This window comes from Camelus ferus, chromosome 15 (genome assembly GCF_009834535.1).
Source record: "Camelus ferus isolate YT-003-E chromosome 15, BCGSAC_Cfer_1.0, whole genome shotgun sequence".
In the NCBI taxonomy this organism is placed as follows: domain Eukaryota; kingdom Metazoa; phylum Chordata; class Mammalia; order Artiodactyla; family Camelidae; genus Camelus; species Camelus ferus.
The window spans coordinates 30,545,117-30,567,334 of record NC_045710.1 but is presented as its reverse complement, the minus strand read 5'-3'; the positions used below and the strand labels follow the sequence as shown (position 1 = coordinate 30,567,334).

Sequence of the window (22,218 nt, the reverse complement as noted above, 5' to 3'; positions counted from 1 at the left end):
AGTGTGGATGGGATGGTGCCCAGAGGGATGGGAGTGAGGGAAGGGGGTGAGTGAAGAGAGGAGGGAGAGGGGCTCAGGAAGGCCTTGGACAGAGCCTTGATAGCGTGAGGGGACAGAAAACAATGAACCTTTATTGAAAGCCCGCCCCCACTCACAGGTCCTGACACAGGGAAGCCCAGAGGGGAATTAAGCTGCACCACCTACAAGGCTGCCCACAGATGCAGGTGATTCAGAATTTAGGTTTGGCTGATAACAGCCCTGGACCAGCCGAGAATGAGCCCTTTGTGAGGGTGGCCCCTCCTCAGGCCCCTTCCTCACAGCTGGGCCAGCTACGGCAGGCCTTTGTGGAGGGCTGCCTTGCAGGAAACAGGACTGACTGGAAAAATGCAAAGAAACCCAGCAGCCTCTACTGTGAGATGCTTTGTAAGAACTTTAAGATGCCTCAGAGCAAATGTGCAGCAGAAAGATGCAACTTGGCTGGAGCCCACATTCATTTCGTCCAGGTTTTCAATGTTAGCTTTGTCCCTTCCGCCACCCCCACTCCCCCAGAAAAAAAAAAACAACACATCACTTTCAGTACTGTGTAAGTCAAGACTCCGGTTGCAAATGGCCAAAACTCAACTTGAATCAGCTAAAAGGGGGTTGCTGGTTCAATCAGGGCAAGGACGGAGCAGGCAGGCCCCAGAGAGGCCTGGAGTAAGGCCTGCTCACCCTGCTGGGACTCCCTTCTCTCTGCAACTCTCAGAGGCTGGTGGCATTCTTTCTTTTGCAGACAGGTTTTGCCCAACTTTGGCAGGGAAAATGACCGCTGTCAGTTAGGGGTTACCTTCTCATTGTTTCTGGACCGGAAATGAAATTGCACCATCTGCTACCAGACTCCGTTACAGGAAAAGTTCTGTGGAAGAATTCCGACTGGCTGGCCTTGAGTCGTATGCTCAGTTCTGGACCAATTACTGTGGCCAGAGGGATGTGTTAGTATGGTTTTCCCAGAATGCACCACTTTCCCAATTCTGTGAAACTGAGGTACTGGACAGACACATACAATATGCAAGAACCTCCTTGCTGTACCCTTGGGTTCTCATGAGACAGTTGTCCCCCAGTAACAATACTCCCTTTTCTCTAAAAGAACAAAAGTTGCTTACTGGATACATGGCTGCCTGGAATAAAAACTACATTTCCCAGATTCCCTTGCAGCTAAGGATCGGCAGGTGGCTCAGAGTTCTGGACAATGGGATGGGAGCAAAGCCAGGTGTGCGACTTCCAGACGGGAAGCAGCGCCTCTTGACCCCCTTTCCCCCACTTCGCGCAGTCTGGAAGCCTATGGGCCGGTGAACCACTCTGGATCCGATGGGTGAGAACAGGACCATAGGGATGGCACAGTAGCAAGTTACTCAGAGGAGGCCTGAGCTCCCCGAGGCCATTTTCGTCCCAAACTGTTTATGCCTCTTGTTTACACAAGAGGAAATAAACATTGCTCTTGTCTGAGACACCCTTATTTGGGGTCTCTGTTATCAGCCAAGTCTTGGGACCTTCTCTCGGTACCCACTGCTGTAGGCTGGAAATCTTCTCTCTCATATCCAGGACCGAATTTGTTCTCTGACCGTGTATACCTCCATGCAAACCCAGAAAAATCCTCCCTGTGACCAGCCCCCCCTTTGCCGAGAGTGTGACAAAACACTTCACAGAGCCAGATCCACTCTTCCTGACCTGAGAACTTCTTTCATTTCTTCCTCCTCCCCGACTCCATCTCACTGGGCGCATTCCCAACTGTTTTGTAGGAGGTTAGACCAGATTCTGCTTCAGCCCAGGGGCTCCTTTAGAGTGAAGGCCACGGCTCTTTCGTCGGACCGCGGGCACCTAAGTGCTGGAGCCCTGGAGGAATATAAAGCCAGTGGCCCTCCCTGCCCCCTGGGGTGCTAGCTGGGCCTCTCTCATGAGGGTGCGGCCAGCACGGCAGATGGCCCATCCGTCCCTGAGGCAGGGAACTGAGGGCACAGAGCTCCTGAGAGCTGAGTAATGGAGAACTCAGGAGAGACCACTGATACCTGCCTCTTCTCCTGCCGCCTGGGAGTGCTCTGTGCCCAGGCGCCCATTCAGGTCTTCCGTCCTGAGGGAGGGAAAGAAAGCACCAGCGGGGTGAGGCCCAGGCTTCTGGGCTGAGGGAGAGGCCGGGGATGGGTCACAGCTGAGGTCAGCACAGGAAATGAAGCACAGAACATAATCGAAGGACTTTGTGGCTTAAGATCCCTCATTCCCAGCTTTCATAACTGAAGAAGAATAACCGAGTTAATCCCAGGTGGGCAATCCAGAAGGAAACAGTGCCTCGGACCACAGACCCAAAGGCTGGGCTGGGCTGGGCTGGGCTGGGCTCTTCCTTTCTTTCTGTGCTGACTGTGTGTGAGAGCAATGGCGGGCAGGCCCACATCTTTCTTAGAGCCGTCCTTGGCTCCCAAGGGGCTGGCTTCCCCTCTTCTTTCCTTCCAAACCTCCTCCCTCAGAGGGGCCTCCCTAAGAGCCAAGACAGTGTCTCTACCCTCAGACTGGGGCCTGAAGACTTCTCCTGGGGCCACTGGACTAGCCCAGGGCCCTGGGAGCCGGCAGGCCCATCTGAACCAACAGGAAGGTACATTAGGTGTCCAGGCTGCCTCTTTGCACCTCCTCAGAGGTGAAGGCAAGACCTCTGGCCCCACCTCTCTAACCAAGGCAGTTCTCCACAATGGTTCCCCCTGACACAAGCATTGGATCCAAAGGAAGAGTTTTGACTTCCTGGTTCCCCTTTCCAAGAGGTACATCAACCCTGAGGGACAAACAGGGCTGGCGACAGTGGCATGGAAACGAGATGCTGAGCGATGACCCTCCCAGGTGCATGCCACTACAAGGAGCGTGTGGCACTCCTAGCTTGTGAGAGACAGCCAAGGCTGGCCAGCATGCGGTCCAGGGTCACTGCCCCTCCCACAGCAGCCTGGCTCCCTTGCCTGCCCCTGCTGACTCCTGACACGCCTGTGGGCCTCACCTGCCCCACGCCCCGCTCCGCTCTTGCACAATGCACTCTGGAGTTCTCGCACCAGAAGCAGTGCACTCTCCTGTATCTTCAGCCCCTTCTTGGAATGTTTCCTCCTCCTGGCCCTGAGCCACCCCCTCCTGCAGCCCTCTCAAGTGGAGGCTGTTTGTTCTCACATTCTCTGCCCCTCAGGGCTAAAAGGTGAAGTTGGTCCTGTTTAGTCCTCATTGTCATTTCCAACCCATTACTCCCATCCTCTTGTAAAGTCCTGAACCACTGACACTCCTGCTTCCAGCCATGCAATCCTCCCTCCTCATCCCTTTCCTCTCCCAGTCTCCCGGGTGTCCTGCCTCCACCACTGAAGACCCCAGTTCCAGCCTCATCATGTTTTTCTCCCCCGCTCCCCCGCCGCTATCCTACACAAATAGAATGACCCATATCCACACTCTGACCTCTGGCTTCCAGCACCTACATGTCCATTGCCACATTTATCCCCAACAACCTTGTGGTCACCCAAAGCCTCTCCACTTCTGAAATCAGAAATTCTCACTTCTCACTATCCACCCACCCATCACCTCCAAGCCTTTCTGCTCCCCGGCCCTGGTGCCCCTGCAACAGCTCTCTGGCCTAATAGAACTCTCCAGTCCATTGATTGCTTTACTTTCTCTCTATCCATCAGCTCCCTCTTGCCTTCTCTTTTTTCCTCTCCCAGCTCAGAGTCCATGCTTTGTGGATGAATAAACTGTGGGATATTCATGCAATGGAATATCACAGAGCAGGTTAAATACACGAGCCACAGAAACGTGAAACAGTGTGAGTCAACCTTCGCAATGTAAAATCAGGTTCAAAAAATGTAAGTCCCCAAAGACTGCATGGAGAATGATACCATTTTAATGAGATTAAAAACAATGAACATACAATATATAATTTTTGGAAATATACATAGGTGCAAAAAAACTAAATAAAAAGGATATCAAGGGAATGCAGTACACAGAATTCAGGATGATAGTTACTGCAGATGGGGGGAGGCAGGGGATGGGACAGGGAGGAGGAATTATATGGAAAGATGTGGGTCACTGTCAAGGCTTTTGTTTGGGTGGTGGTTTTGCAGGTGCTTATTACATCATTACAAAAAACTAATTAAATAAAAATAAGCAAGGCATGGATCAATGCTGAGTGTGTCAGAGAGCAAACGATGTGTGGAGGAGTCCAGTGAAATCAAGATTCCATGGGTTATCATGGCATTACTCTTTTGCAAATATATTGAACCTCCCTTGTCTTCTCACCACTAAATTCCCAAATCTCCCTGTGTCTGCACTGTCGCAATGGGAGAAGCGTCCCAGTTTCTTCAGTGGAAAAAAAAAAATTCAATCTCTTGTTCCCTGAATCCCATTCCTTCTCACCTTCTCAAGGACTTTGTTCCTTCAGGTATCTCCCCACTCTCTTTCCTCATCAACCTCTCTCTCTCTCTCTTTTTAACTTTTTATTGAAGTATAGTTGATTTATAAGGTTAGTTTCAGGTGTACAGCAAGGTGATTCAATTATACATATATATGTGTGTGTGTGTGTATATTTTTTTCTTTTCAGATTCTTTTCCATTATATGTTATTACAAGAAATTGAATATAGGGGGTGAGTGGGTATAGCTCAGTGGTAGAGCATATGTTTAGCATGCATGAGGTCCTCGGTTCAATCCTCAGCACCTCCATTAAAAAAAAAAAAGAAATTGAATATAGTTTCCTGTGCTATACAGTAGGTCCTTGTTGTTTATCTATTTTATATATAGTAATATGTGTTTATTAACCCCCTACTCCTAATTTATCACTCCCTGCCCTCTCCCCTTTGGTAACCATAGTTTGTTTTCTATGTCTGTGAGTCTGTTTTCGGTTTGTAAATAAAATTTGCACCATCTTTTTTTAGATTCCACATATAAGTGATATCGTATGATATTTGTCTTTCTCTGTCTGACATACTTCACTCAATACGATCATCTCTAAGTCCATCCATGTTGCCGCAAATGACATTATTTCATTCTTTTTTATGGCTGAGTAAAGCCTTCCCTCTTTAATGGGTTATTTCCACAAGCACACAACATACTCTAGTCTCTTCCATCTTAAAAATAGATAAACTTGTTGAATTGGTTAGAATTAAAATTTAGCCTGCTGTAACAGAGAAATCCCCAAAGACTGTATCTAACAAGTAGACATTTGACTCTTGTATGAAAAGTCTACGAAGGCAGTAGAGGGGTGATATGATAGCTTCTACTATCTGTTGCTCTGCCATCCTTAACACACACTCTCTTTCCCAGTTGGATGCCCTGGCCCTTGCTGGCACTTCAACCTACCAGCCAGAAGGAAAGGGGAAAGGGAGAAGATATGCCTACTCCCTTTGAAGGGCACAACCTGGAAGTTGCCAACATCGTGTCCACTCATGGTGTTGTCCTCAGACTCAGTCAAAGCACCTAGTTACAAAAGAACTTAGGAAGTACAGTCTTTCGCTGGGCAGCAATGTGTCCACTTAAACATTCCACCACTACTGCAGAAAAGAGAATGGCTACTGGGGAAACGCTAGCAATCTCTGCCACAGCCTGCACCTCTGATTCCCCCAAATAAATGCACATTCTTTTCTCACACATGGAACATGCTAATTGCCTTCCCAAGTCCCACACCCACATCACTGCATTCCATCCATCACTGCAACCAGCTCAGAATCCAGGCCCTCCTTTGCCATTGTCAGATCTTCATATGAAGTTCAGATGTTGGTCTGGTGACATATAAACCAAAAGACAAGTTATTTATTTGCTCCCATTGACGAGCCAGCAACACATACACATATATGATAGGAAGTATGAACAGGAAAACCGCAATTAAATCTGCTATTTGGAAAGGGGGAAATAGAAAACACATAGCAGGAACATAGCAATTAGCAGATCCCCCTGGGCAAGGATTCCAAAGTTCCCGGTCCCAGAGAAGAGTATGTTACTTGGTTCTCAACATCAGAAAACATTCTCTGTGGCTTTTGGCTCTGCCTCCTGGCAGTCCTTCTTTGTCTCCTGTTGTCCTCCAGGGCCACATCTGAAAAGGGCATTGGAGAAGATACCCTTCTAGGGTGGTGAGAGTATAGAGTTCACAGCCTCTTTCCTTCTGGTGCAGATTTGGGAGCTCATAACTTGCTTTAGGAATTGAGCAATCCTAGAGTCATATTGGCCAGGCTTGCGGACTTTTGCCAATTAATTTCCCTCAAAAACTTAGCATAACATACAAAAACTAAATATTAAAAATAATCCAATTTATAATCATATAGAAAAGGATTAGATAGGACTAAATCTAACAACAGAAGTTCCAGGCTTATACACTGAAAACTATAAAAGATCATTAAAAGAAATTAAAGAAGACCTAAATAAATGGAAAGTCATCCTGTGTCCATGGTTTGGAAGACTTAATATTGTTACAATGGTAATACTCCCCCAAGTGACCTACAGAGTCAATGAAATCCCTATTAAAATCTCAGTTGCCTTTTTTTTTTTTACAGAATTAAAAAAATGTATCTTAAGATTCCTAGAAAATCGCAAGAGTATCCAAGACAGTCTTGAAAAAGAAGAACAAAGTTGGAAGACTCGCTCTACCCTATTTCAAAACTTACTAGAAAACAATAGTCACCAACAGTGTGGCACTGGCATAAGGACAGATATATAAATCAAAGGAACAGAACTGAGAGTCTAGAAACAAACCTTTACACACGGTGAAAGAACAGTCTTTTCAACAAATAGTCCTGGAACAACTAGATATACATATTCAAAAGAATGTAGTTGGATCCCTACCTCACGTCAAAAATATAAAAATTAACTCAAAGTGGATCATGGACCTCAATGTAAGAGATAAAACTATAAAACTTCATGATCTTGGTTTAAACTTTGGCTTTTTAAGATGTAACACCTAAAGTACAAGAGAAAAAAATTTAAAAATAGATACATTGGATTTCATCTAAATTTAAAACCTTTGTGCTTCAAAGTACACCATCAGGAAGCTTAAAAGACAACTCACAAAATGGGAGAAAGTACTGGTAACTTCTCTATCTGATAAGGAATTTGAATTCAGAATATACACAGAACTCTTATACCTCAACACTAAGAAGACACATAACCCAACTTAAAAATGGGCAAAGAATTTGAAAAGACACTCTTCAAAGAAGATAATACAAATGTCCAATAAACACATGAAAAGAATCTAACATTATTAGCCAACAGAGAAATCCAAATAAAAGCCACAAAGAGATACTGCTCCACAACCACTAGGATGGCTGTAATAAAAAAGACAAATAATAGTGAGTGTTGGAGAGAATGTGGAAAAACTGGAACTGTCATGCGTTACTGGTGGGAATGTAAACTGATGCAGCCATTCTGGAAAACAGTTTGGTAGTTCCTGAAAAAGCTACACACAGTATTACATTATGGCCTTGGAATTTCACCCAGGGGAACTGAAAATATATGTTTGCATAAAAATGTGTTGATGAATGTTTATAGCAAGATTTTTTTTGGTTTGGTTTTTTTGGGGGGAGGGTGGTAATTAGGTTTATTTATTTATTTTTAATGGCGGTACTATGGATTGAACCCAGGACCTCATGCATGCTAGGCATGCACTCTACCACTGAGCTATACCCTCCCCCCACAGCAAGATTATTCATAATACCTAAAAGTGGAAAAAAACCAAAAATCTATCAGTTGATGAATGGATAAACAAAATGTGATATATCCATACAATGGAATATTATTAAGCCATAAAAAGGAATGAAATACTGTTGGGTGTTACTACATGGATGAATCTTGAAAGCATTATGTCAAGTGAAAGAAGCCAGACACAAAAGATCACATATTTTATGATTTCCATTTCTATGAAATATCCCATACAGGCAAGTCTATGGAGACTAAAAGTAGATTAGTGGTTGCCGGGGGCTGGGGGCATGGAGGGAGGAATGGGGATTGGCTGCTAATGGGTATAAGATTCTTTTGGAGGTAATGAAAGTGTCCTAGAATTAGATATTGGTGATGGTTGCACAACTCTGAATACACTAAAAACTACAGAATTTTGCCATTTTTGTTTGTTTTGGTTTTTTTCAATTCTGCCATTTTAAATGGTGAACTTTATCATATGTGGACTATATTTAATTAAACTATGCTTTTAAATTAATATAATTCCAGTCTATTTGTTTCCAGTCTGTTCCATGAGCGTGTAACCCAGCCAAAAAAGCTGGTGGAGACACACTTCTTAAGCTGAAGACACATTTATTTACCAGCCTCTATACTCGGTCCATCTTAACTTTATGATAGTTCATGAGGTTACTTAGCATAGTAGGCTTGGTTGAAAACACAACACTCTTAATCTGATTTTGGGCTGCTGAACAGACTCCCAGGGGCTAGCATGGGGATCTTAATTAGAGCTGATTGAGAAAGGCTTGGGCCAGTCTTTTCTCCTGGGAAAGCTGCTGCCTCTTCAGCGTTCCTTCACTGCTTCAGTCTAGGGTACGAAAGCAGTTGACTTTCTCAGCAGGTGGAGGCTCCAAATACTGGATTCTTAGTCAGCTTACAATGCTGGCCACAGGCAGGAAGAATCTCCATTAACGGAGCTCTATTTTCTTTGCTCAGCTTGGAAACCCTTTCTTCTGAGTTTTCCCTCTTCCAGGACATGCTAAATGTGGGAAGACCATGTTCACCAACATCCGCACCTTTTCTGACCAGTTCCTCTCAAACTAGAGGCCCAGTAGGCACGTGAACTGGCCTCTGAGATATCAGAGGAGACAGTGTCTCTGAACATTTCGCACAGCATGGGCCAACAGCTTTCCAGCCTGAAATATTTGCTCACTGTCTGACAAAAGCACAGTGCCTCATATTTAAAATTTCGCCACATCCAGCATTCCACTTCTTGATATCAAATCCTGTTCATCAGAATATGGTTTAGACTGTTGTGGAAAAGACCTCAGACTACATTGGCTTAAACAAAATAGAAGGGCTTTTTTTCCCCTATTGTGTAACTTGATGGGTTAGGGCTGCTACAGCTGTTTAGTATATTTGGAGGGCTCAGGTTTCTGGTGTCTTTTTACTTCACTATTTTCAACACCCTGCTTCCATCACACAGTCTAAGACCCCTTCTGTCATAGGTTGGGGAGCTCAGGAAACAGACTCTGAGACAGAGGTTCGCAGCCAGGTGTTCTACTTGGGGGTGCTCTTGGGACAAGCACTGAAGGGAAGGAGTGATGGAAGGAGGACTGGGCAAAGGGCAGAGCTGAGCTGTGATGCAGTCACAACAGAGGACTCCGCCAGTCCCAGAGGGGCTCTGGAGCTGGGGTGGCCTTCAAGTTTGCCTCAACTGAGACAAAGAGTTGGGCTCATAACCCCACCACTGGATACGGGCCCCTGTTGATACCCTCCAGGAGGAAGCATAGCTGTGGGCAGAACAGTTTCTGGGGAAAGATTTAGCTGAGCAGTGAGTGGACAATACTCTTGGCAGCTGGAGGAAGGAGGGCTTCGGTTTTGAATGGGGCATCAGGGAGTGTCCACTGGTGTCCAATGCCACTAGAGCCCCTCTGGCCCTCACCACCAGATTAACCCTGCAAGGTAAAACTTGAGAAAGCAAAAGTGAATTTGAGAGTCTCTGCCACATGTCCCTTGATGCCATGTCCACCTCCAGACATTGTTTCATTTGTCTGTCCCTCCTCAGAACCTAACTTCCTCCACTTCTGCATCTGTCTTTGCTCCAGAAGAACCACCTGACATCTCTTGGAAGCTGTGTTAGTCTTATTGGATTGTCTCTTTCAGTCACATGCAAAAGTATTCAAACTAGCTCCTAAGGGAGAAAAGATTTTATTTATTTATTTATTAGGTCATGTATTGGATCAAAGAGAGAATCTAGCTTTAGGCAGGGAAGGGCCCAGAATCAAATGATGTTACGAGAACTCAGTCTCTCTCCATTTCCTGATTTGACCTTCCTCAGCGCTGGTTTCATTCTCTGGCTGAAAGATGCCACTGACAGCGCCAGCCTTGCATTTCCTTACAGTTCACAAACTGTGAGCAACCCTCTCTTCTTCAGTGTTCCCTGCGAGGCTGTGTGCTCACCTCAGGGCCAAACTCCATGTCCAGGGGGTGAGCGCTCTGATTGGCCAGCATGAGTCATACCCTGCCCTGTGCTGGGGGAAGTGAGGCCATGTAAGTGACAGCCCAACCAGAAGCACTTGCGGGGGTGGGGGGCACGCAATGGGATTCTATTGCTAAAATTGAGGGAAGGGAGGCTGATGCTGTCACATGGGCATCTCCAACTCAACATGTCTACAGCTGAGCTCTTGTTCCCCTCCCAGCCCCAGATATGCAGTCTCCACTCTTCCCATGTGGTAAATGGAACCTCCATCTACCTTCCTGACTAGGCAAGGGAACCGGGAGCCATCCTTATCCCTCCTTCCCTCTCTACCCTGCTTCCCAACCCGCACTTACAGATTCTACCACCCAGATGCTCTTGAATCAGTCCCTACCTCCACTTTCTCCATTGCCAACATGTTGCCCAGCCTCCATCACCTCTCCCTGCGTTTTTCCGAAGGGCTGCCCTGTCTCCCACTCTTGCTGCTGTGTTTCACATGGCAACCAGAGGCATCCTCTCAAAACCTGCAAATGAGACTGAATATAACATGATGACTACGGGTGTCCTGGAACAAATGGGCATCAGTGCAAAGTATCTGATTCTTATTTTCCATTGGGGAAATCCCAGATATGAGTTCACTGTCACTTGTCACAGCACTTGCCACCTGGACTTGTTCAGGAACCATTTCCTCCCCCAAACTGGAAGTTCTGGGAAGGCAAGGGTCTTGCCAATCCCATATTCCACAGGGTCCCAGGCACTATTTGGAGCACACAGCCCTGGGGGCTTGATGAAGGCGAAATGATGTTCTTGGAATGAGTGGGAGGGGGTGTTGGAGCCAATTGCTTCCCCCACAGCACTTAGATTTTCCAGAGAGGTCAGAGTCCTGGGGTGGGGTGGAAACAGCAGAGCTGCCATCTGCATGCCCTCCACAGGAAAAGACCCAGGGAGGAAGAGGAATATGAGAAGAAAGGCTGGGCCCAGGGAGGGAGAGAGCCCAAGAAAGAAGGCAGGAGAAAGCTGAAGGTAAGAAGGGCAAACAGAATGAGAGGGATGGAGGAATCCAGAGAAAGGGGCAGTTAGGGACATCAGAGTAGGTAGGGCATGCGGGGTTTGCAGAGGAAAAAGAAACCACTCTTTTTGAATGGGCTGGCGGGGTGGGGGGCATCCCCCAACACAGTTTCAGACTGTCTTGTGCTGCCAGCCCAAGAGCACTGAGGGGAGAGTGGGGGACACTCAGCCAGAGGCTCCCCAAATCAGGAACACCTGCAGTCTATGGTGACTGCCCCCGGCACCCTAAGTCAGTGTTCAGCAGTGGCCCAGGCCCAGGAATGATCTATCCGGACATGCAGTTACAAGGGCTGGGTTACAGCCCCAGCACTGGCAAGGGCTTGGCGGCAGGAGATAAGAAGGTGGCACCAGGAAGGGTTGTGTGTGTGCTCAGTTGCGGGCTCCCAGCACACCCCCGAGGCAGGCTCACAAGGTCTCCATTGTTGGGGCATGGCTCCCGGCCCATCACTGGCCAGATAGGAGCTGCTGTTCTGACAAGGCAAGAAAAGCACACCCCAAGTTCGTACAGATGCCGTTACCCCATCCTTATCAGGTGGAGGGAAGGGAGCGAGCAAAGCTAATGTTGATTCAGGGGAAAAAAGGAAAGGCATATTAACAATCATGGTGAAAGTCAGTTCCGGCAGCAGGCGGGGTGGTCACGGGTGCTGGTCTGGCCCAGCTGGGGTTTTTACAATGAGCAGTCAGGAGTGTCCAGTGGGTCAGGGAGGAGGCCCCACGGTGTGCCTGGCCCTGTGCTGGGGACAGAAGCCAAGCAGGTGCGTTCTGCTGCCTAGGACCTGTAATCCAGTTAGGGAAACAGATCGTTTCTTCACCCAGTGTAATCAAGAGCCTGCACGTGGCTCTGTTTGTAGGTGCTGGGGGTTCGTGGGACAGACGTTCTAATGGAATGAATGTACCTGAAAATAGAGTCCTGAAGACTAGCATCTCGGGGAGCACACGGTGGGTCAGACAGAGGGAAGGGGGCCGTGGCTCTGAGATGGCAGGTCAGAAAAGGCACTGGGGACTGGGCGTGGGCAGGGACTGAGGAAACAGTGCAGATTATTACTAGGAGGCCCGGTGTAAATCCTAGCTTTGTCTCCTGCTGGCTGATTCTAGGCAAGGAACCTGGTCTCAATGGGCCACAGTTTCTTCATCTGTAAAATGGGGACAACACAAGAAACTACCCAAAGGAATTAACATTAAGAATGGAAAGAGAATGCAGGTAAGCATGGAGCATGGTGGTAAATCTCGGCAGGTCCTTGGTCGATCGGTATCACAAAGGTGAGTAAGACGAAGCCACCACCTGCAGGGGCTGACAGACTAAAAAGGGAGGTAAGACATGGGAAAGGTGGGGTGGACACAAGCCAGGCTGGTGGGAAGGGGGAAGGCAGCTCTGAGGACAGGAAGAGCATGAGCAAAGGAATATTAGCCCAAAGGAGCCCAGCCAAGGTGGGGGTGTGGGTGCTGCCATTCACATACAGCCCCAGCCCCCCACCCCACCTCCACCCCACCCCCTACTCCTGACTCCCACCCCTCCAAGAACACAGAGTGAGCCAAAGATGGTCACTCACTGGGATCAGCATTTAAAAACTCTGCTGTACCATTTGGGAGTGCTTTAAAACATAGATTTGGGGGAAAAAAACACTTTAAAGATGAAAAGTCCCTAGAAAATGTCAGTCTGTAGAATCTGCAGCCCCCAAGGCATCGAGTAAAGCCCATTCAATGAAGATTAGATGTTGATTAAAAGGAGAGGGAGTGGACTATATGGAAGTTGGTTGCTGGGAAACCTGATTAGAAAGGTGCCCAGGTAGGGGGTGAACTCCTGTCCTATGTGCACGTGTGTCTCGAGCTGGAGCAAGTCTGAAACAAAGCTGCCGCGGGCGGACGAGGCAGGGGAAAAACAGAGAGGCTTCCTAGTCCTCTTGGGCAGCAGTAACAAAGTACTGCAGCTTGGGTGGCTTCAACAGTACACATTTATTTCTTACAGCTGAGGCTAGAAGTCCAAGGTTAAGGTGCCGGCTGATATGCTTCCTGGTGAGGGCACTCCTCGTGGCTTGTAGACGGCTGTCTTCTGTGTCCTCACGTGGCCTTTCCTCTGTGCAGGTGCAAATCTCTCGTGTCTCCTCCTCTTCTTATTAGGACATCAGTCCTATCAGATTCTGGCACCAACCTTATGACCTCATTTAACCCTAATTACTTCTTTAGATACCCCATTTCCGAATATGGTCACACTAGGTGGTTAGGGCCTCCATCCATGAATTGTGGGGGTGACACAAACATTTAGTCCATAACAGAGGTCTTCTTTAGTGTCCAAAGAAGAGGCAAGAAAAGGTAGTGTGCTAGGAAACCAGGTTTTCCCTGGAAATTAGCAGAACAGATCGTAGATTTAGTCCTGTTCTTGGGGCAATTAGTGCTGACAGCACAGGAGGAGTTACAGACGGCCCATTGCTCCCTGGGAATTCTGAGAACACTTCCCAGAGCAATTCTTAAATTAGAATAAGGAAAACAGTTTCTGCAGTCATTTATGGCCAGTAAAACCTTAATGATGGAAATACCTGACTATATCCAGGTATTTGTCTTTCTTTAAACCTTAACTATTGGTGAGTAACAAGTCTTTATGCGTCTTAGTTTAGGAAAGGTTATAAACACAGAAAATCTCACTGGGATATTAGAAGAGTATGATGTTCCATCTTTAATTATGAATACCTTAGAAAACCTTAACTGGTTGGTTCACATTATATAAATGTCTTTGCTCTTGTTATTCAGGTGATGACTGCTGTGTGAATAGCAGGTGTGGTGCTTGGAGGGAAAGAAAAATAAACCTTTATGGAGCCTATTACATGCCTGTTATTTTATTTACATCATCTCATTTAATCCTCCTAACAATCCTGCAAAATTAGCATTAGTCCCATTAATTTGTTGGCTTGTTTGTCTTAGGTAAGGTTAGGTGGAATTTTCTCCATTTTGCAAAGAAGGAAACTGAGGCTCAGAGAGGTTAAGTAACTCAGTGGAGATTAACCAGCTAGTAAGTGATTGAGTCAGGATTCAAACTTATGTGTTTCTAAAGCTGGTGTTGATGTTCCTTACATTCTTTGCTGCCCTAGCTTTGCAAATTCAAATTAATGCGACAATAACAGATTTCACGCACTCAGGCACCTGGCCACTTCATCCAGTTGTACACATGCACACTCAGGTCTGTGCCTGGCCATAGCCCCTGCCATCACACCCAGCCTCAGGTTGGCTACCTAAGTCCCAGCTGGGGAGTCATTCAGTGGAAGGGAGGATGTCAAGGGGGTTCCTGACACAGGTTCAAGGTGACGCCTGCTGTTTCCCCTCCTGAATGCCAAGCATTCAATCTGCAATCTGTAATCATGGGTCCTTCTTTGCCTTAGCCTTTTAGAGAAAGCAGAGGCTACCCACACAGCTCATGTTTCCTTTGTCTCTATCTGCCCATTCTTGTATGCTAGCCTTGACTGTGGCTCCTCCAGGATGTCTTCGGTCCTGTCCCAGTTGACCCCACCTGATAGAGAGCCCTTTAGATGTGCCAGTGCACAGAACTGCATCCTGGCCTTCCCATCCCAGGGCTCACTGTGGCTCTCCCCGACTTGGTTTTTAAGACTCATTATGGACTGAATGTTTGTGTGCCCCCAAAGTTCATAGTTGAAATCCGAAGCCTGATGTGATAGTATTAGGAGGCGGGGACTTTAGAGGTGACTAGGTCATTAGGGAGGAACCCTCAAGAATGGGATTAATGCCCTTATAATGAGACCCCAGAGAGCTCCCTCACGCCTTCCACCACGTGAGGACACAGCAGGAAGACGGCCATTTATGAACCAGGAAGAAGGCTCTCACCAGACACCAACACTGCTGGCACTTTGACCTTGGACTTGCATCCCCAGAACCATGAGAAATAAATTCCTGTTGTCTACAAGCCACCCAGCCTGTGGTCTTCTGTTACAGCAGCCTGAGCGGACAAAGACGAGACTTGATTCAAGTACCCCTCCTCCCAGAAACCTTCTCTGCCCTCCCAAGGCCAGGGTGGGTTTCTCTTCCCCAGGCACAAATGGTACCCTGAAATGCCCCTATAAGAGTCCCACCTTTCCTTGGGGTAGGGCTGTGTTCACTTGTCAGTCTCCCCCATATACTGGCAGCCCCCTGCGGGCAGACACTGAGTCTGTCATCACTGTATCTCCCGAGCATCGCTCACAGTAGGTGCTCAGCTAGGTTCCCAAATTTAGCAAATAAAAATTCGGAATGCCTCATTAGATTTGGATTTCAGATAAATAATGAATACTAATAATGATGAATAAAAATATCACATTATTGTGTCTGGTAAACTTATGCTCGGTAAGTATTTATTGTATTCCTTACTACCTGAAGGAGCAAAAAGCACCAAAAGCGGAAAAGGCATTATATTTGGAAGAAAGCAAGAGAAATCATTTTGCCTGGAGCATAAGACTGGTGCAAATCTGCCCCAGAGTAAAAAGAGAGGAGCCTGGCATGACTGGGCTCAGAGCAGCACCTGGTACCTAGTAAGCCTTCCACCGCCAGTGACAGAGAGACGGACTGAACGAACATGTGTCAGAGGGGGTGGCGGTAAACGCCAGAAACAGTAGTGAAGATGTCAGAACAGAAATGGAGGACATGATGATGACAGTGGCTGTGGTCCTGGAGGCATCTGAGGGGGTCAAGTGACCAGCAGGCTGTGGACTCTCAAAATCAGACTCACAGAGTGGTCACATCCAGATTTGATGAGGAACTGAAATGTTCCTCCCAGACATCATGGGGACCTCTGCCCATCCTGAGCAGGACAAGTGCAAACCCTGATTCTCCCCTCCCCAGCCAAAGAGTGGATGGGACCCCCCCCCTCCGGTGTCCTTGGAATCCCTGAGGCAGGGGTTACATCTCCCTGCCTTGGGCTGGGGTTCCCCATGAGCTCCTCATGCAGAATTCGGCCTCTTGGGGAGTTTCCCACCCTCTGAAGCAGGCAGCTGAGCTCCCAGGCCCCAGGCTGCCAGGCGGTGTTGTGGGGAGAGGGAGGAAATAGGACCGCTTTGTCCCCCGGACCTGTAGCACAATGGGAGCCTGTGTCACGCCAGCTGCTCTGTGTGGCTCTGACTCGGGTGGACAGCAGCCTTGGAGAAGCACACAGCCTGGGGCACGCCGTCTGTTTCATGTCCCTCCAAGTGGGACCTGTGGGCTGGCTCTCTGTGCCTGAGGGATGACCTGTGTCTGGGGGTGCTCTGGCTGTCTCTAGGGGTGCATGCACGTGTGTTCACGCTAGGTCTGACCAAGGGCAGGGGAGTGTATGTGCTTGTGTGTTTGCATGTGGTGTCCCTGGGGCTGGCTGGGCGAGTCTGCAAGTACAGACACTTGCGGGTCTGTGCATACACTGAGAACAAGAAATGCTTTCGATCACGTGGGGGCACACGTGCCTTGGTCTTTGTTGAGAGCCTTTCCCAAGTGCCAAGCTAAGGAGGGCAGAACTGGCTGTGAAGCTTACTTGGGAGAGAAGTACTGGAAGATCGGGACCAAGACTCTGTCCAATTGAAACTCCTGTTCTGCACACACATTCCCTGGGGCGCTGGGCTTGGCTACCTCCTTCACTTGGCCCCTCCCTGCCCTCCCAGCCTCTCCCTCCTGAGGCTTCCCTGCATCCTGGATGATCAGGGAGGACCCTCATCTGGGATGGGGACCATCAGACAAGTAGCAGGTAGGAGGACTGTTATGGCTGAAGCTCTTCCGGGTGCAGGACGTTCCCACAAGGGCTGAGCTGCCGGATTTGGCCTTGCCTCCCTCCTGTCCCCACTGCTCAGCCCACCCAGCCTGGACTTCCAACCTTGCTGGAATCAGGAAATGAGATTTCAGCTTCGTTCAACTAAATCCAACAAATATTTACAGAGGATCTTCCAAGCACAAGGGTCTGTAAAGCTGGGAGCCGTGGGGAGAGGCCCTTTGCAGCTTCTGCCTCCCAGTCAGGTTCAGGGCGATAAGATCCCACATTTGGGCTTTGCTCCCTACCAGCAGCCAGGTCCTGTCCCCTCAGCTGGCCACAGTGGAGGCCCTGCCTAGTGAGGGCTGCATCCGGGAGCCCCACAGAGAAAATGCCTAAGGCACTGACGGCCCCTTCTCACCTCCAGGGCCCTCTCCCCACCCTCCAGGATCAAAGGACCCATCTGAGGGTCGGCCAGAGCGGAAGGTGGCAGAGGAGAGGTGGTCCCTTGCACCCTTTAGGAGATGATACCAGGAGCTTCAGAGCTGAGGAGCCTGGGCTTTCCTTCTGATTAGAAGGAAAAGCTATTACCCCACAAAGGGGACCCCAACTCCCAAACCCTGCCTTCATAGTCCAACCCGCAGGCAGCCTCCTTCTGCTTATCCCCAGAAGTCCCTCCCTATATCTGGGTCTCCAGAATGAAATGTGCTATATGATCCTTTGGGTGAGGCAGAAAAACAGAGTCGGTTTCTTTTTAATCTAGAAATTTAAGACTTATCAAATATTTAATAAATGGGTTGACACTGGGCCCTCCCTCAGTCGCTGCTGCAGATTTCCTGAGCCCCAGAAGGTTCTCCGGGACTCCTAGGGGTGAGGGCCAGCTCCTCTGTGTGGGGTGCTTAGGGGGTGCCTCCCACTGTGGCTCACTTCCAGCAAATGGCTTCATTTGTTTCCAGGTGCTCCAGTGTGTCCTTGGCATTGTTGGTTTTATAAAAACGGTGCCTTGAACAGAAGAATAAACCAGACTTTATAAATGAGAGGGTATAACAGGAAACTCTTCCTGAGCCCACAGGTCTTCTGTGAATCAAATTTAAGGACAATTTGTGCATTTTTCTTTTACAGAAAGACAAGTATGTCCTAGAGTCTCTGACCTTTTCTATGACAAGTGCCTATTGGTAGGGTGTGACCCCAGCCAACATTTCAGACAAAACCAGTCCTTCCTATCAACATATAAGAAACATTTTAACAATCACTGAGAGAGGAGTATCTTTTCAAATAAAATGTATGTTAAGAAGAGAGCATTTTGAAAATGGTTATTTGGAAATGTTTCCATCATAAGGTGATGTTATTACAGGAAATTATGTTAAAGCTATTAAAAATTCTATCTACACAGTTAAAGAAATAAGCTTGGATAATTTTCCAAACAAAGAGTTTAAGACACAGACATAGAAAACAAACATGGTTATCAGGGGAGGAAGGGAGTGGGAAGGCATAAATTGGGAGTTTGAGATTTGCAGATATTAACTATTATATATAAAATAGATAAACAGTGATAAACAAGTTCATACTGCATAGCACAGGGAACTATATTCAATATCTTGTAGTAACTTATGGTAATAAAGAATATAAAAATGAATGTATGTATGTTTATTATGTATGACTGAAGCATTATATTGTACACCAGAAATTGACACAGCATTGTAAACTGACTATACTTCAATAAAAATACATGTATACAAAAAAAGTTAAACATCCACCAGAAACTAACACAACACTGTAAATCAACTATACTTCAATTAAATAAATAAATAAAAATTAAAAATATACCCCAAAAGTAAATAAAATAGATAAACAATAAGTTTATACTGTATAATACAGGGAACTACATTCAATATCTTGTAGTAACCCATAATGAAAAAGAATATGAAAACAAATATATGTATGTATGTATATGTATCACTGAACTATTATGCTGTACACCAGAAATTGACACAACATTGTAAACTGATTATACTTCAATTAAAGAAAAGGAGTTTAAGAGAATTTTGAATCAGTTTGTTAAAAAAATAAAAACAAATGTTCCAATTATTTTGCAAGAATAACTATTTGAAACCAGGAAAGGTGGAAATTTACTAGATAAATGTCAAATTAAATTGCATAATGGATAGATGGGAGTGAAATGCAAATGTCAGGATTTAATGGGCACAGCAAATGATGCATGCTTATTATTTGATGAAGTGTCTCTTAACAGCTACAGCCATCATGAATACCAAGGCTCAAAATGCATAAAGGTAAACATTCACTTAGCAAATGATTCAGCAATCCCACTTCTAGGTATTTATCCAAGAGAAATGAGAACACATGTGCACACAAATACCTGTATGCAAATTCAAAAGCAATATGCTAAGTGAAAGAAGCCAGACACATATTGCTTTTGAATTTCATCCAAGTTGTGTATATGAGTCATTTGTTCCTTTTATTGCTAAGCAGTATCCCATTGTGTGGACGTACCACAGTTTGTTTATCCAATCACCAGTTGAAGGACATTTGAGTTGTTTCCAGTTTGGGGCAATGGTGAATAAAGCTGCTATAAACATTTGTATACAGTGATTCCTGTGGGCTGGAAGAGGGGAGTGACTGCAGAAGGGCATTAGGGAACTTTTTAGACTGATGAAAATATTCTACATCTTGACTATGATGGTGGTTATTTTTATATATTTGTCAAAACTCTATATATTTGTCAAAATTCTATATATTTGTCAAAACTCATTAAACCATACCCTTGAAGAGTGAATTTTACTGTATATAAATTATATTTCAATCAGCCTAATTTAAAAAAAAAAGTGCTTAGCATATAATCCTACATAAACATTTAATAAAGCAAATATTTTAAAGCATAGAAAGAGTCTAGAAGTATACAACCAAAATATTACCAGGGATAATCTCTAAAAGGTAAGATTATCGTGATTTTTACTTTCTTCTTCATCTTTTCTAAATATAAAAGTAAGCAGAGGTTTGAAAAACTGATTCTAACATTCCTATGGAAGTGCCAAGGACCTAGAAATGTCAAACAGACTTCTGAAGAATAAATTTAGAAAACACTACCTGATTTCAAAATTTATTAAAAGGCTAAAGTAAATCAAGACAGTGTGATATTGACATAAAGACAGACATCAATGGAACAGAATCAAGAAATCAGAAATAGACCCTGTAATTTTTTAATAGCTTTATTGAGGAGGAATTGACCTATAAGTATTATCCTATACTTACATGGACAAGTGATTTTCAACAAGGCACAAAGGCAATGCAGTGCAAGAAAGACGGTGTTTTCAATAAAAGCTGTTGGAACAATTACATACCCATAAGTAAAAAAATGACTCTCTCTATACTTTGTGCTGTATACAAAATATAAAAAATGGACTTAGACTTAAATGTAAAACCTAAAATGGTAAAAATATCTAGAAGAAAACCTTTGTGACCATAGGGTAGGCAAAATTTTCTCAGATATAGCACCAAAATCATGATCCATAAAAAAGTAAATTGATTAATTGGACTTTATCCAGATTAAAAATGTCTGCTCGTAACAGTCACTATTAAGAGAATGAAAAGAAGAGTCATTAGAGAAAGTATTTGCAAATCATATATCTGATTCAGGACTTGTATCCAGAATATATACGGAATTTGCAAAACATAATTATAAGGAAACAATCTAATAAATAATGGATAAAAGATTAGAGATACAACTAAAAACCTACTAGGATGGCTAAAATAAAAAAGACTGACCCTACCAAGTTTTGGCAAGGATGTGGAGGAACTGGAACTTGCATACATAATTGTGAGAATATAAAATGGTACAGCCACCAACCACTTTGGAACAGTTTTTGGCAGTTGTTTTTTTTTTTAAGTTAAACATACACCTATCATGTGATCCAGCCATTCCACCCCTAGGTATTTACTCAGAGAAATGAAAGCACATGTTTCTACAAAGACTTATTCATGAAAGCACATAGCAGCTTTATTTGTACTAACTGAATACTGGAAACAACCCAAAGGTCCATCAACATGAGAATGGATATGCAAACTGTTGTATACCTGTACAATGGAATATTACTCAACATTAAAAAGGAATCACCTATTCATACGTGCTGCAACATGGATGTGTCACAAAAATAATTATGCTGAGGGAAATAAGTCAGACAAAAAAGAGTACATATTGTATGATTCCATTTATATAAAACTCAAGAACATTCAAAAAAAATAAAAAGCAGATTGGTGATTGCCTGGGGATGAGTAGATGGGGAAGGAGTGGGAGAAAGGAATTACACAGTAGGAAACTTAGGGTGACAGAAATGTTCATTTTCCTGATTGTGGTGATGGTTTCAGGGTTGTATAAACACATCAAACACATCACATTGTATACTTTAAATATGTACTGTTCACTCTAGGTCAATTATACTTCAATAAAGCTATTAAAAATAAACATTACTTTAAAAAAACAATTTAACAATGGAACAAACAAACAAAATAAATAAACATTACTTTTATAATGGAATGAATTTCTTAAAGGGAAGAAATAGGAGACTAAAGTCATCATATTATATTATACACATATCTTTTTGTGGTTCGTTACTGTGTGGCCCTATTTAATTATTCATATACTATTTAGAAACTTTGTAATGTACAGATTATGTGTATACCATTATGGCTACTTGAGTTTGGTTTTGTGGTCAGGTCTATAAAAATGTGTATATCACACCCACTGCCAGGAACATAAACCTCTGTTATAATATTGTTTCTGTGGGAAAATCAGAATTGAGTTCCATTACATTTACATAGTTCCTTCCCCCTGCCCCCAGGCTCTCTCTTCTCAAATCCATCTTACACACTGGTGCCAGACTTACCTTAAAAAAAAAAAATTAGGTCATGTTATTTCCCTCTCAAACCCTTCAGTGGTTCCAAATGATGAAGTCTAAATTTAAAAGCATGATGTTCAAGGTCCTTACCAACTGGCCCCATCTATGTCACCAGTCCCATCTCCCAGAACTACCTCTCTCTTTATACATCTGAGCTGTTTGTCAGGTGCTTTCACCACTTTGAGCTTTTGCTCATGTTGTCCAACTATCAAGTATGTCCTTCCCTTTCGCCTCATTTTTGCATCTGGAAAAATCTCTCATCCTCCAAGATGCTTTTCAAATATCACCCCCTCCTGGGAGTCTTCCCAGATTTCTCTCAAACAGAATCAATCACTCTTTTCACTTTATTGCCGTAGCACCTTACCCATGGGTCTACTAGAGCACTTATTCCATTATATTGCAGTAATTGAGGTGCATCTGT

At 45.1% G+C, this 22,218-nt stretch overlaps 1 long non-coding RNA gene across 5 annotated transcripts in view; it reads right to left on the bottom strand.

The window, feature by feature from the left end:
* The window catches only part of LOC116668959, a 199,235-nt gene that overhangs the window by 32,033 nt on the left and 144,984 nt on the right, over nucleotides 1-22,218 (bottom strand). The window contains exon 4 of one of the 5 annotated variants that reach the window (XR_004326284.1): nucleotides 17,500-17,886. The exons of the other annotated variants lie outside the window; for them this stretch is intronic. This is a non-coding gene — a long non-coding RNA (uncharacterized LOC116668959). Of the gene's footprint in view, nucleotides 1-17,499; nucleotides 17,887-22,218 lie in introns of those variants that run through there. 5 annotated transcript variants of the gene reach the window in all.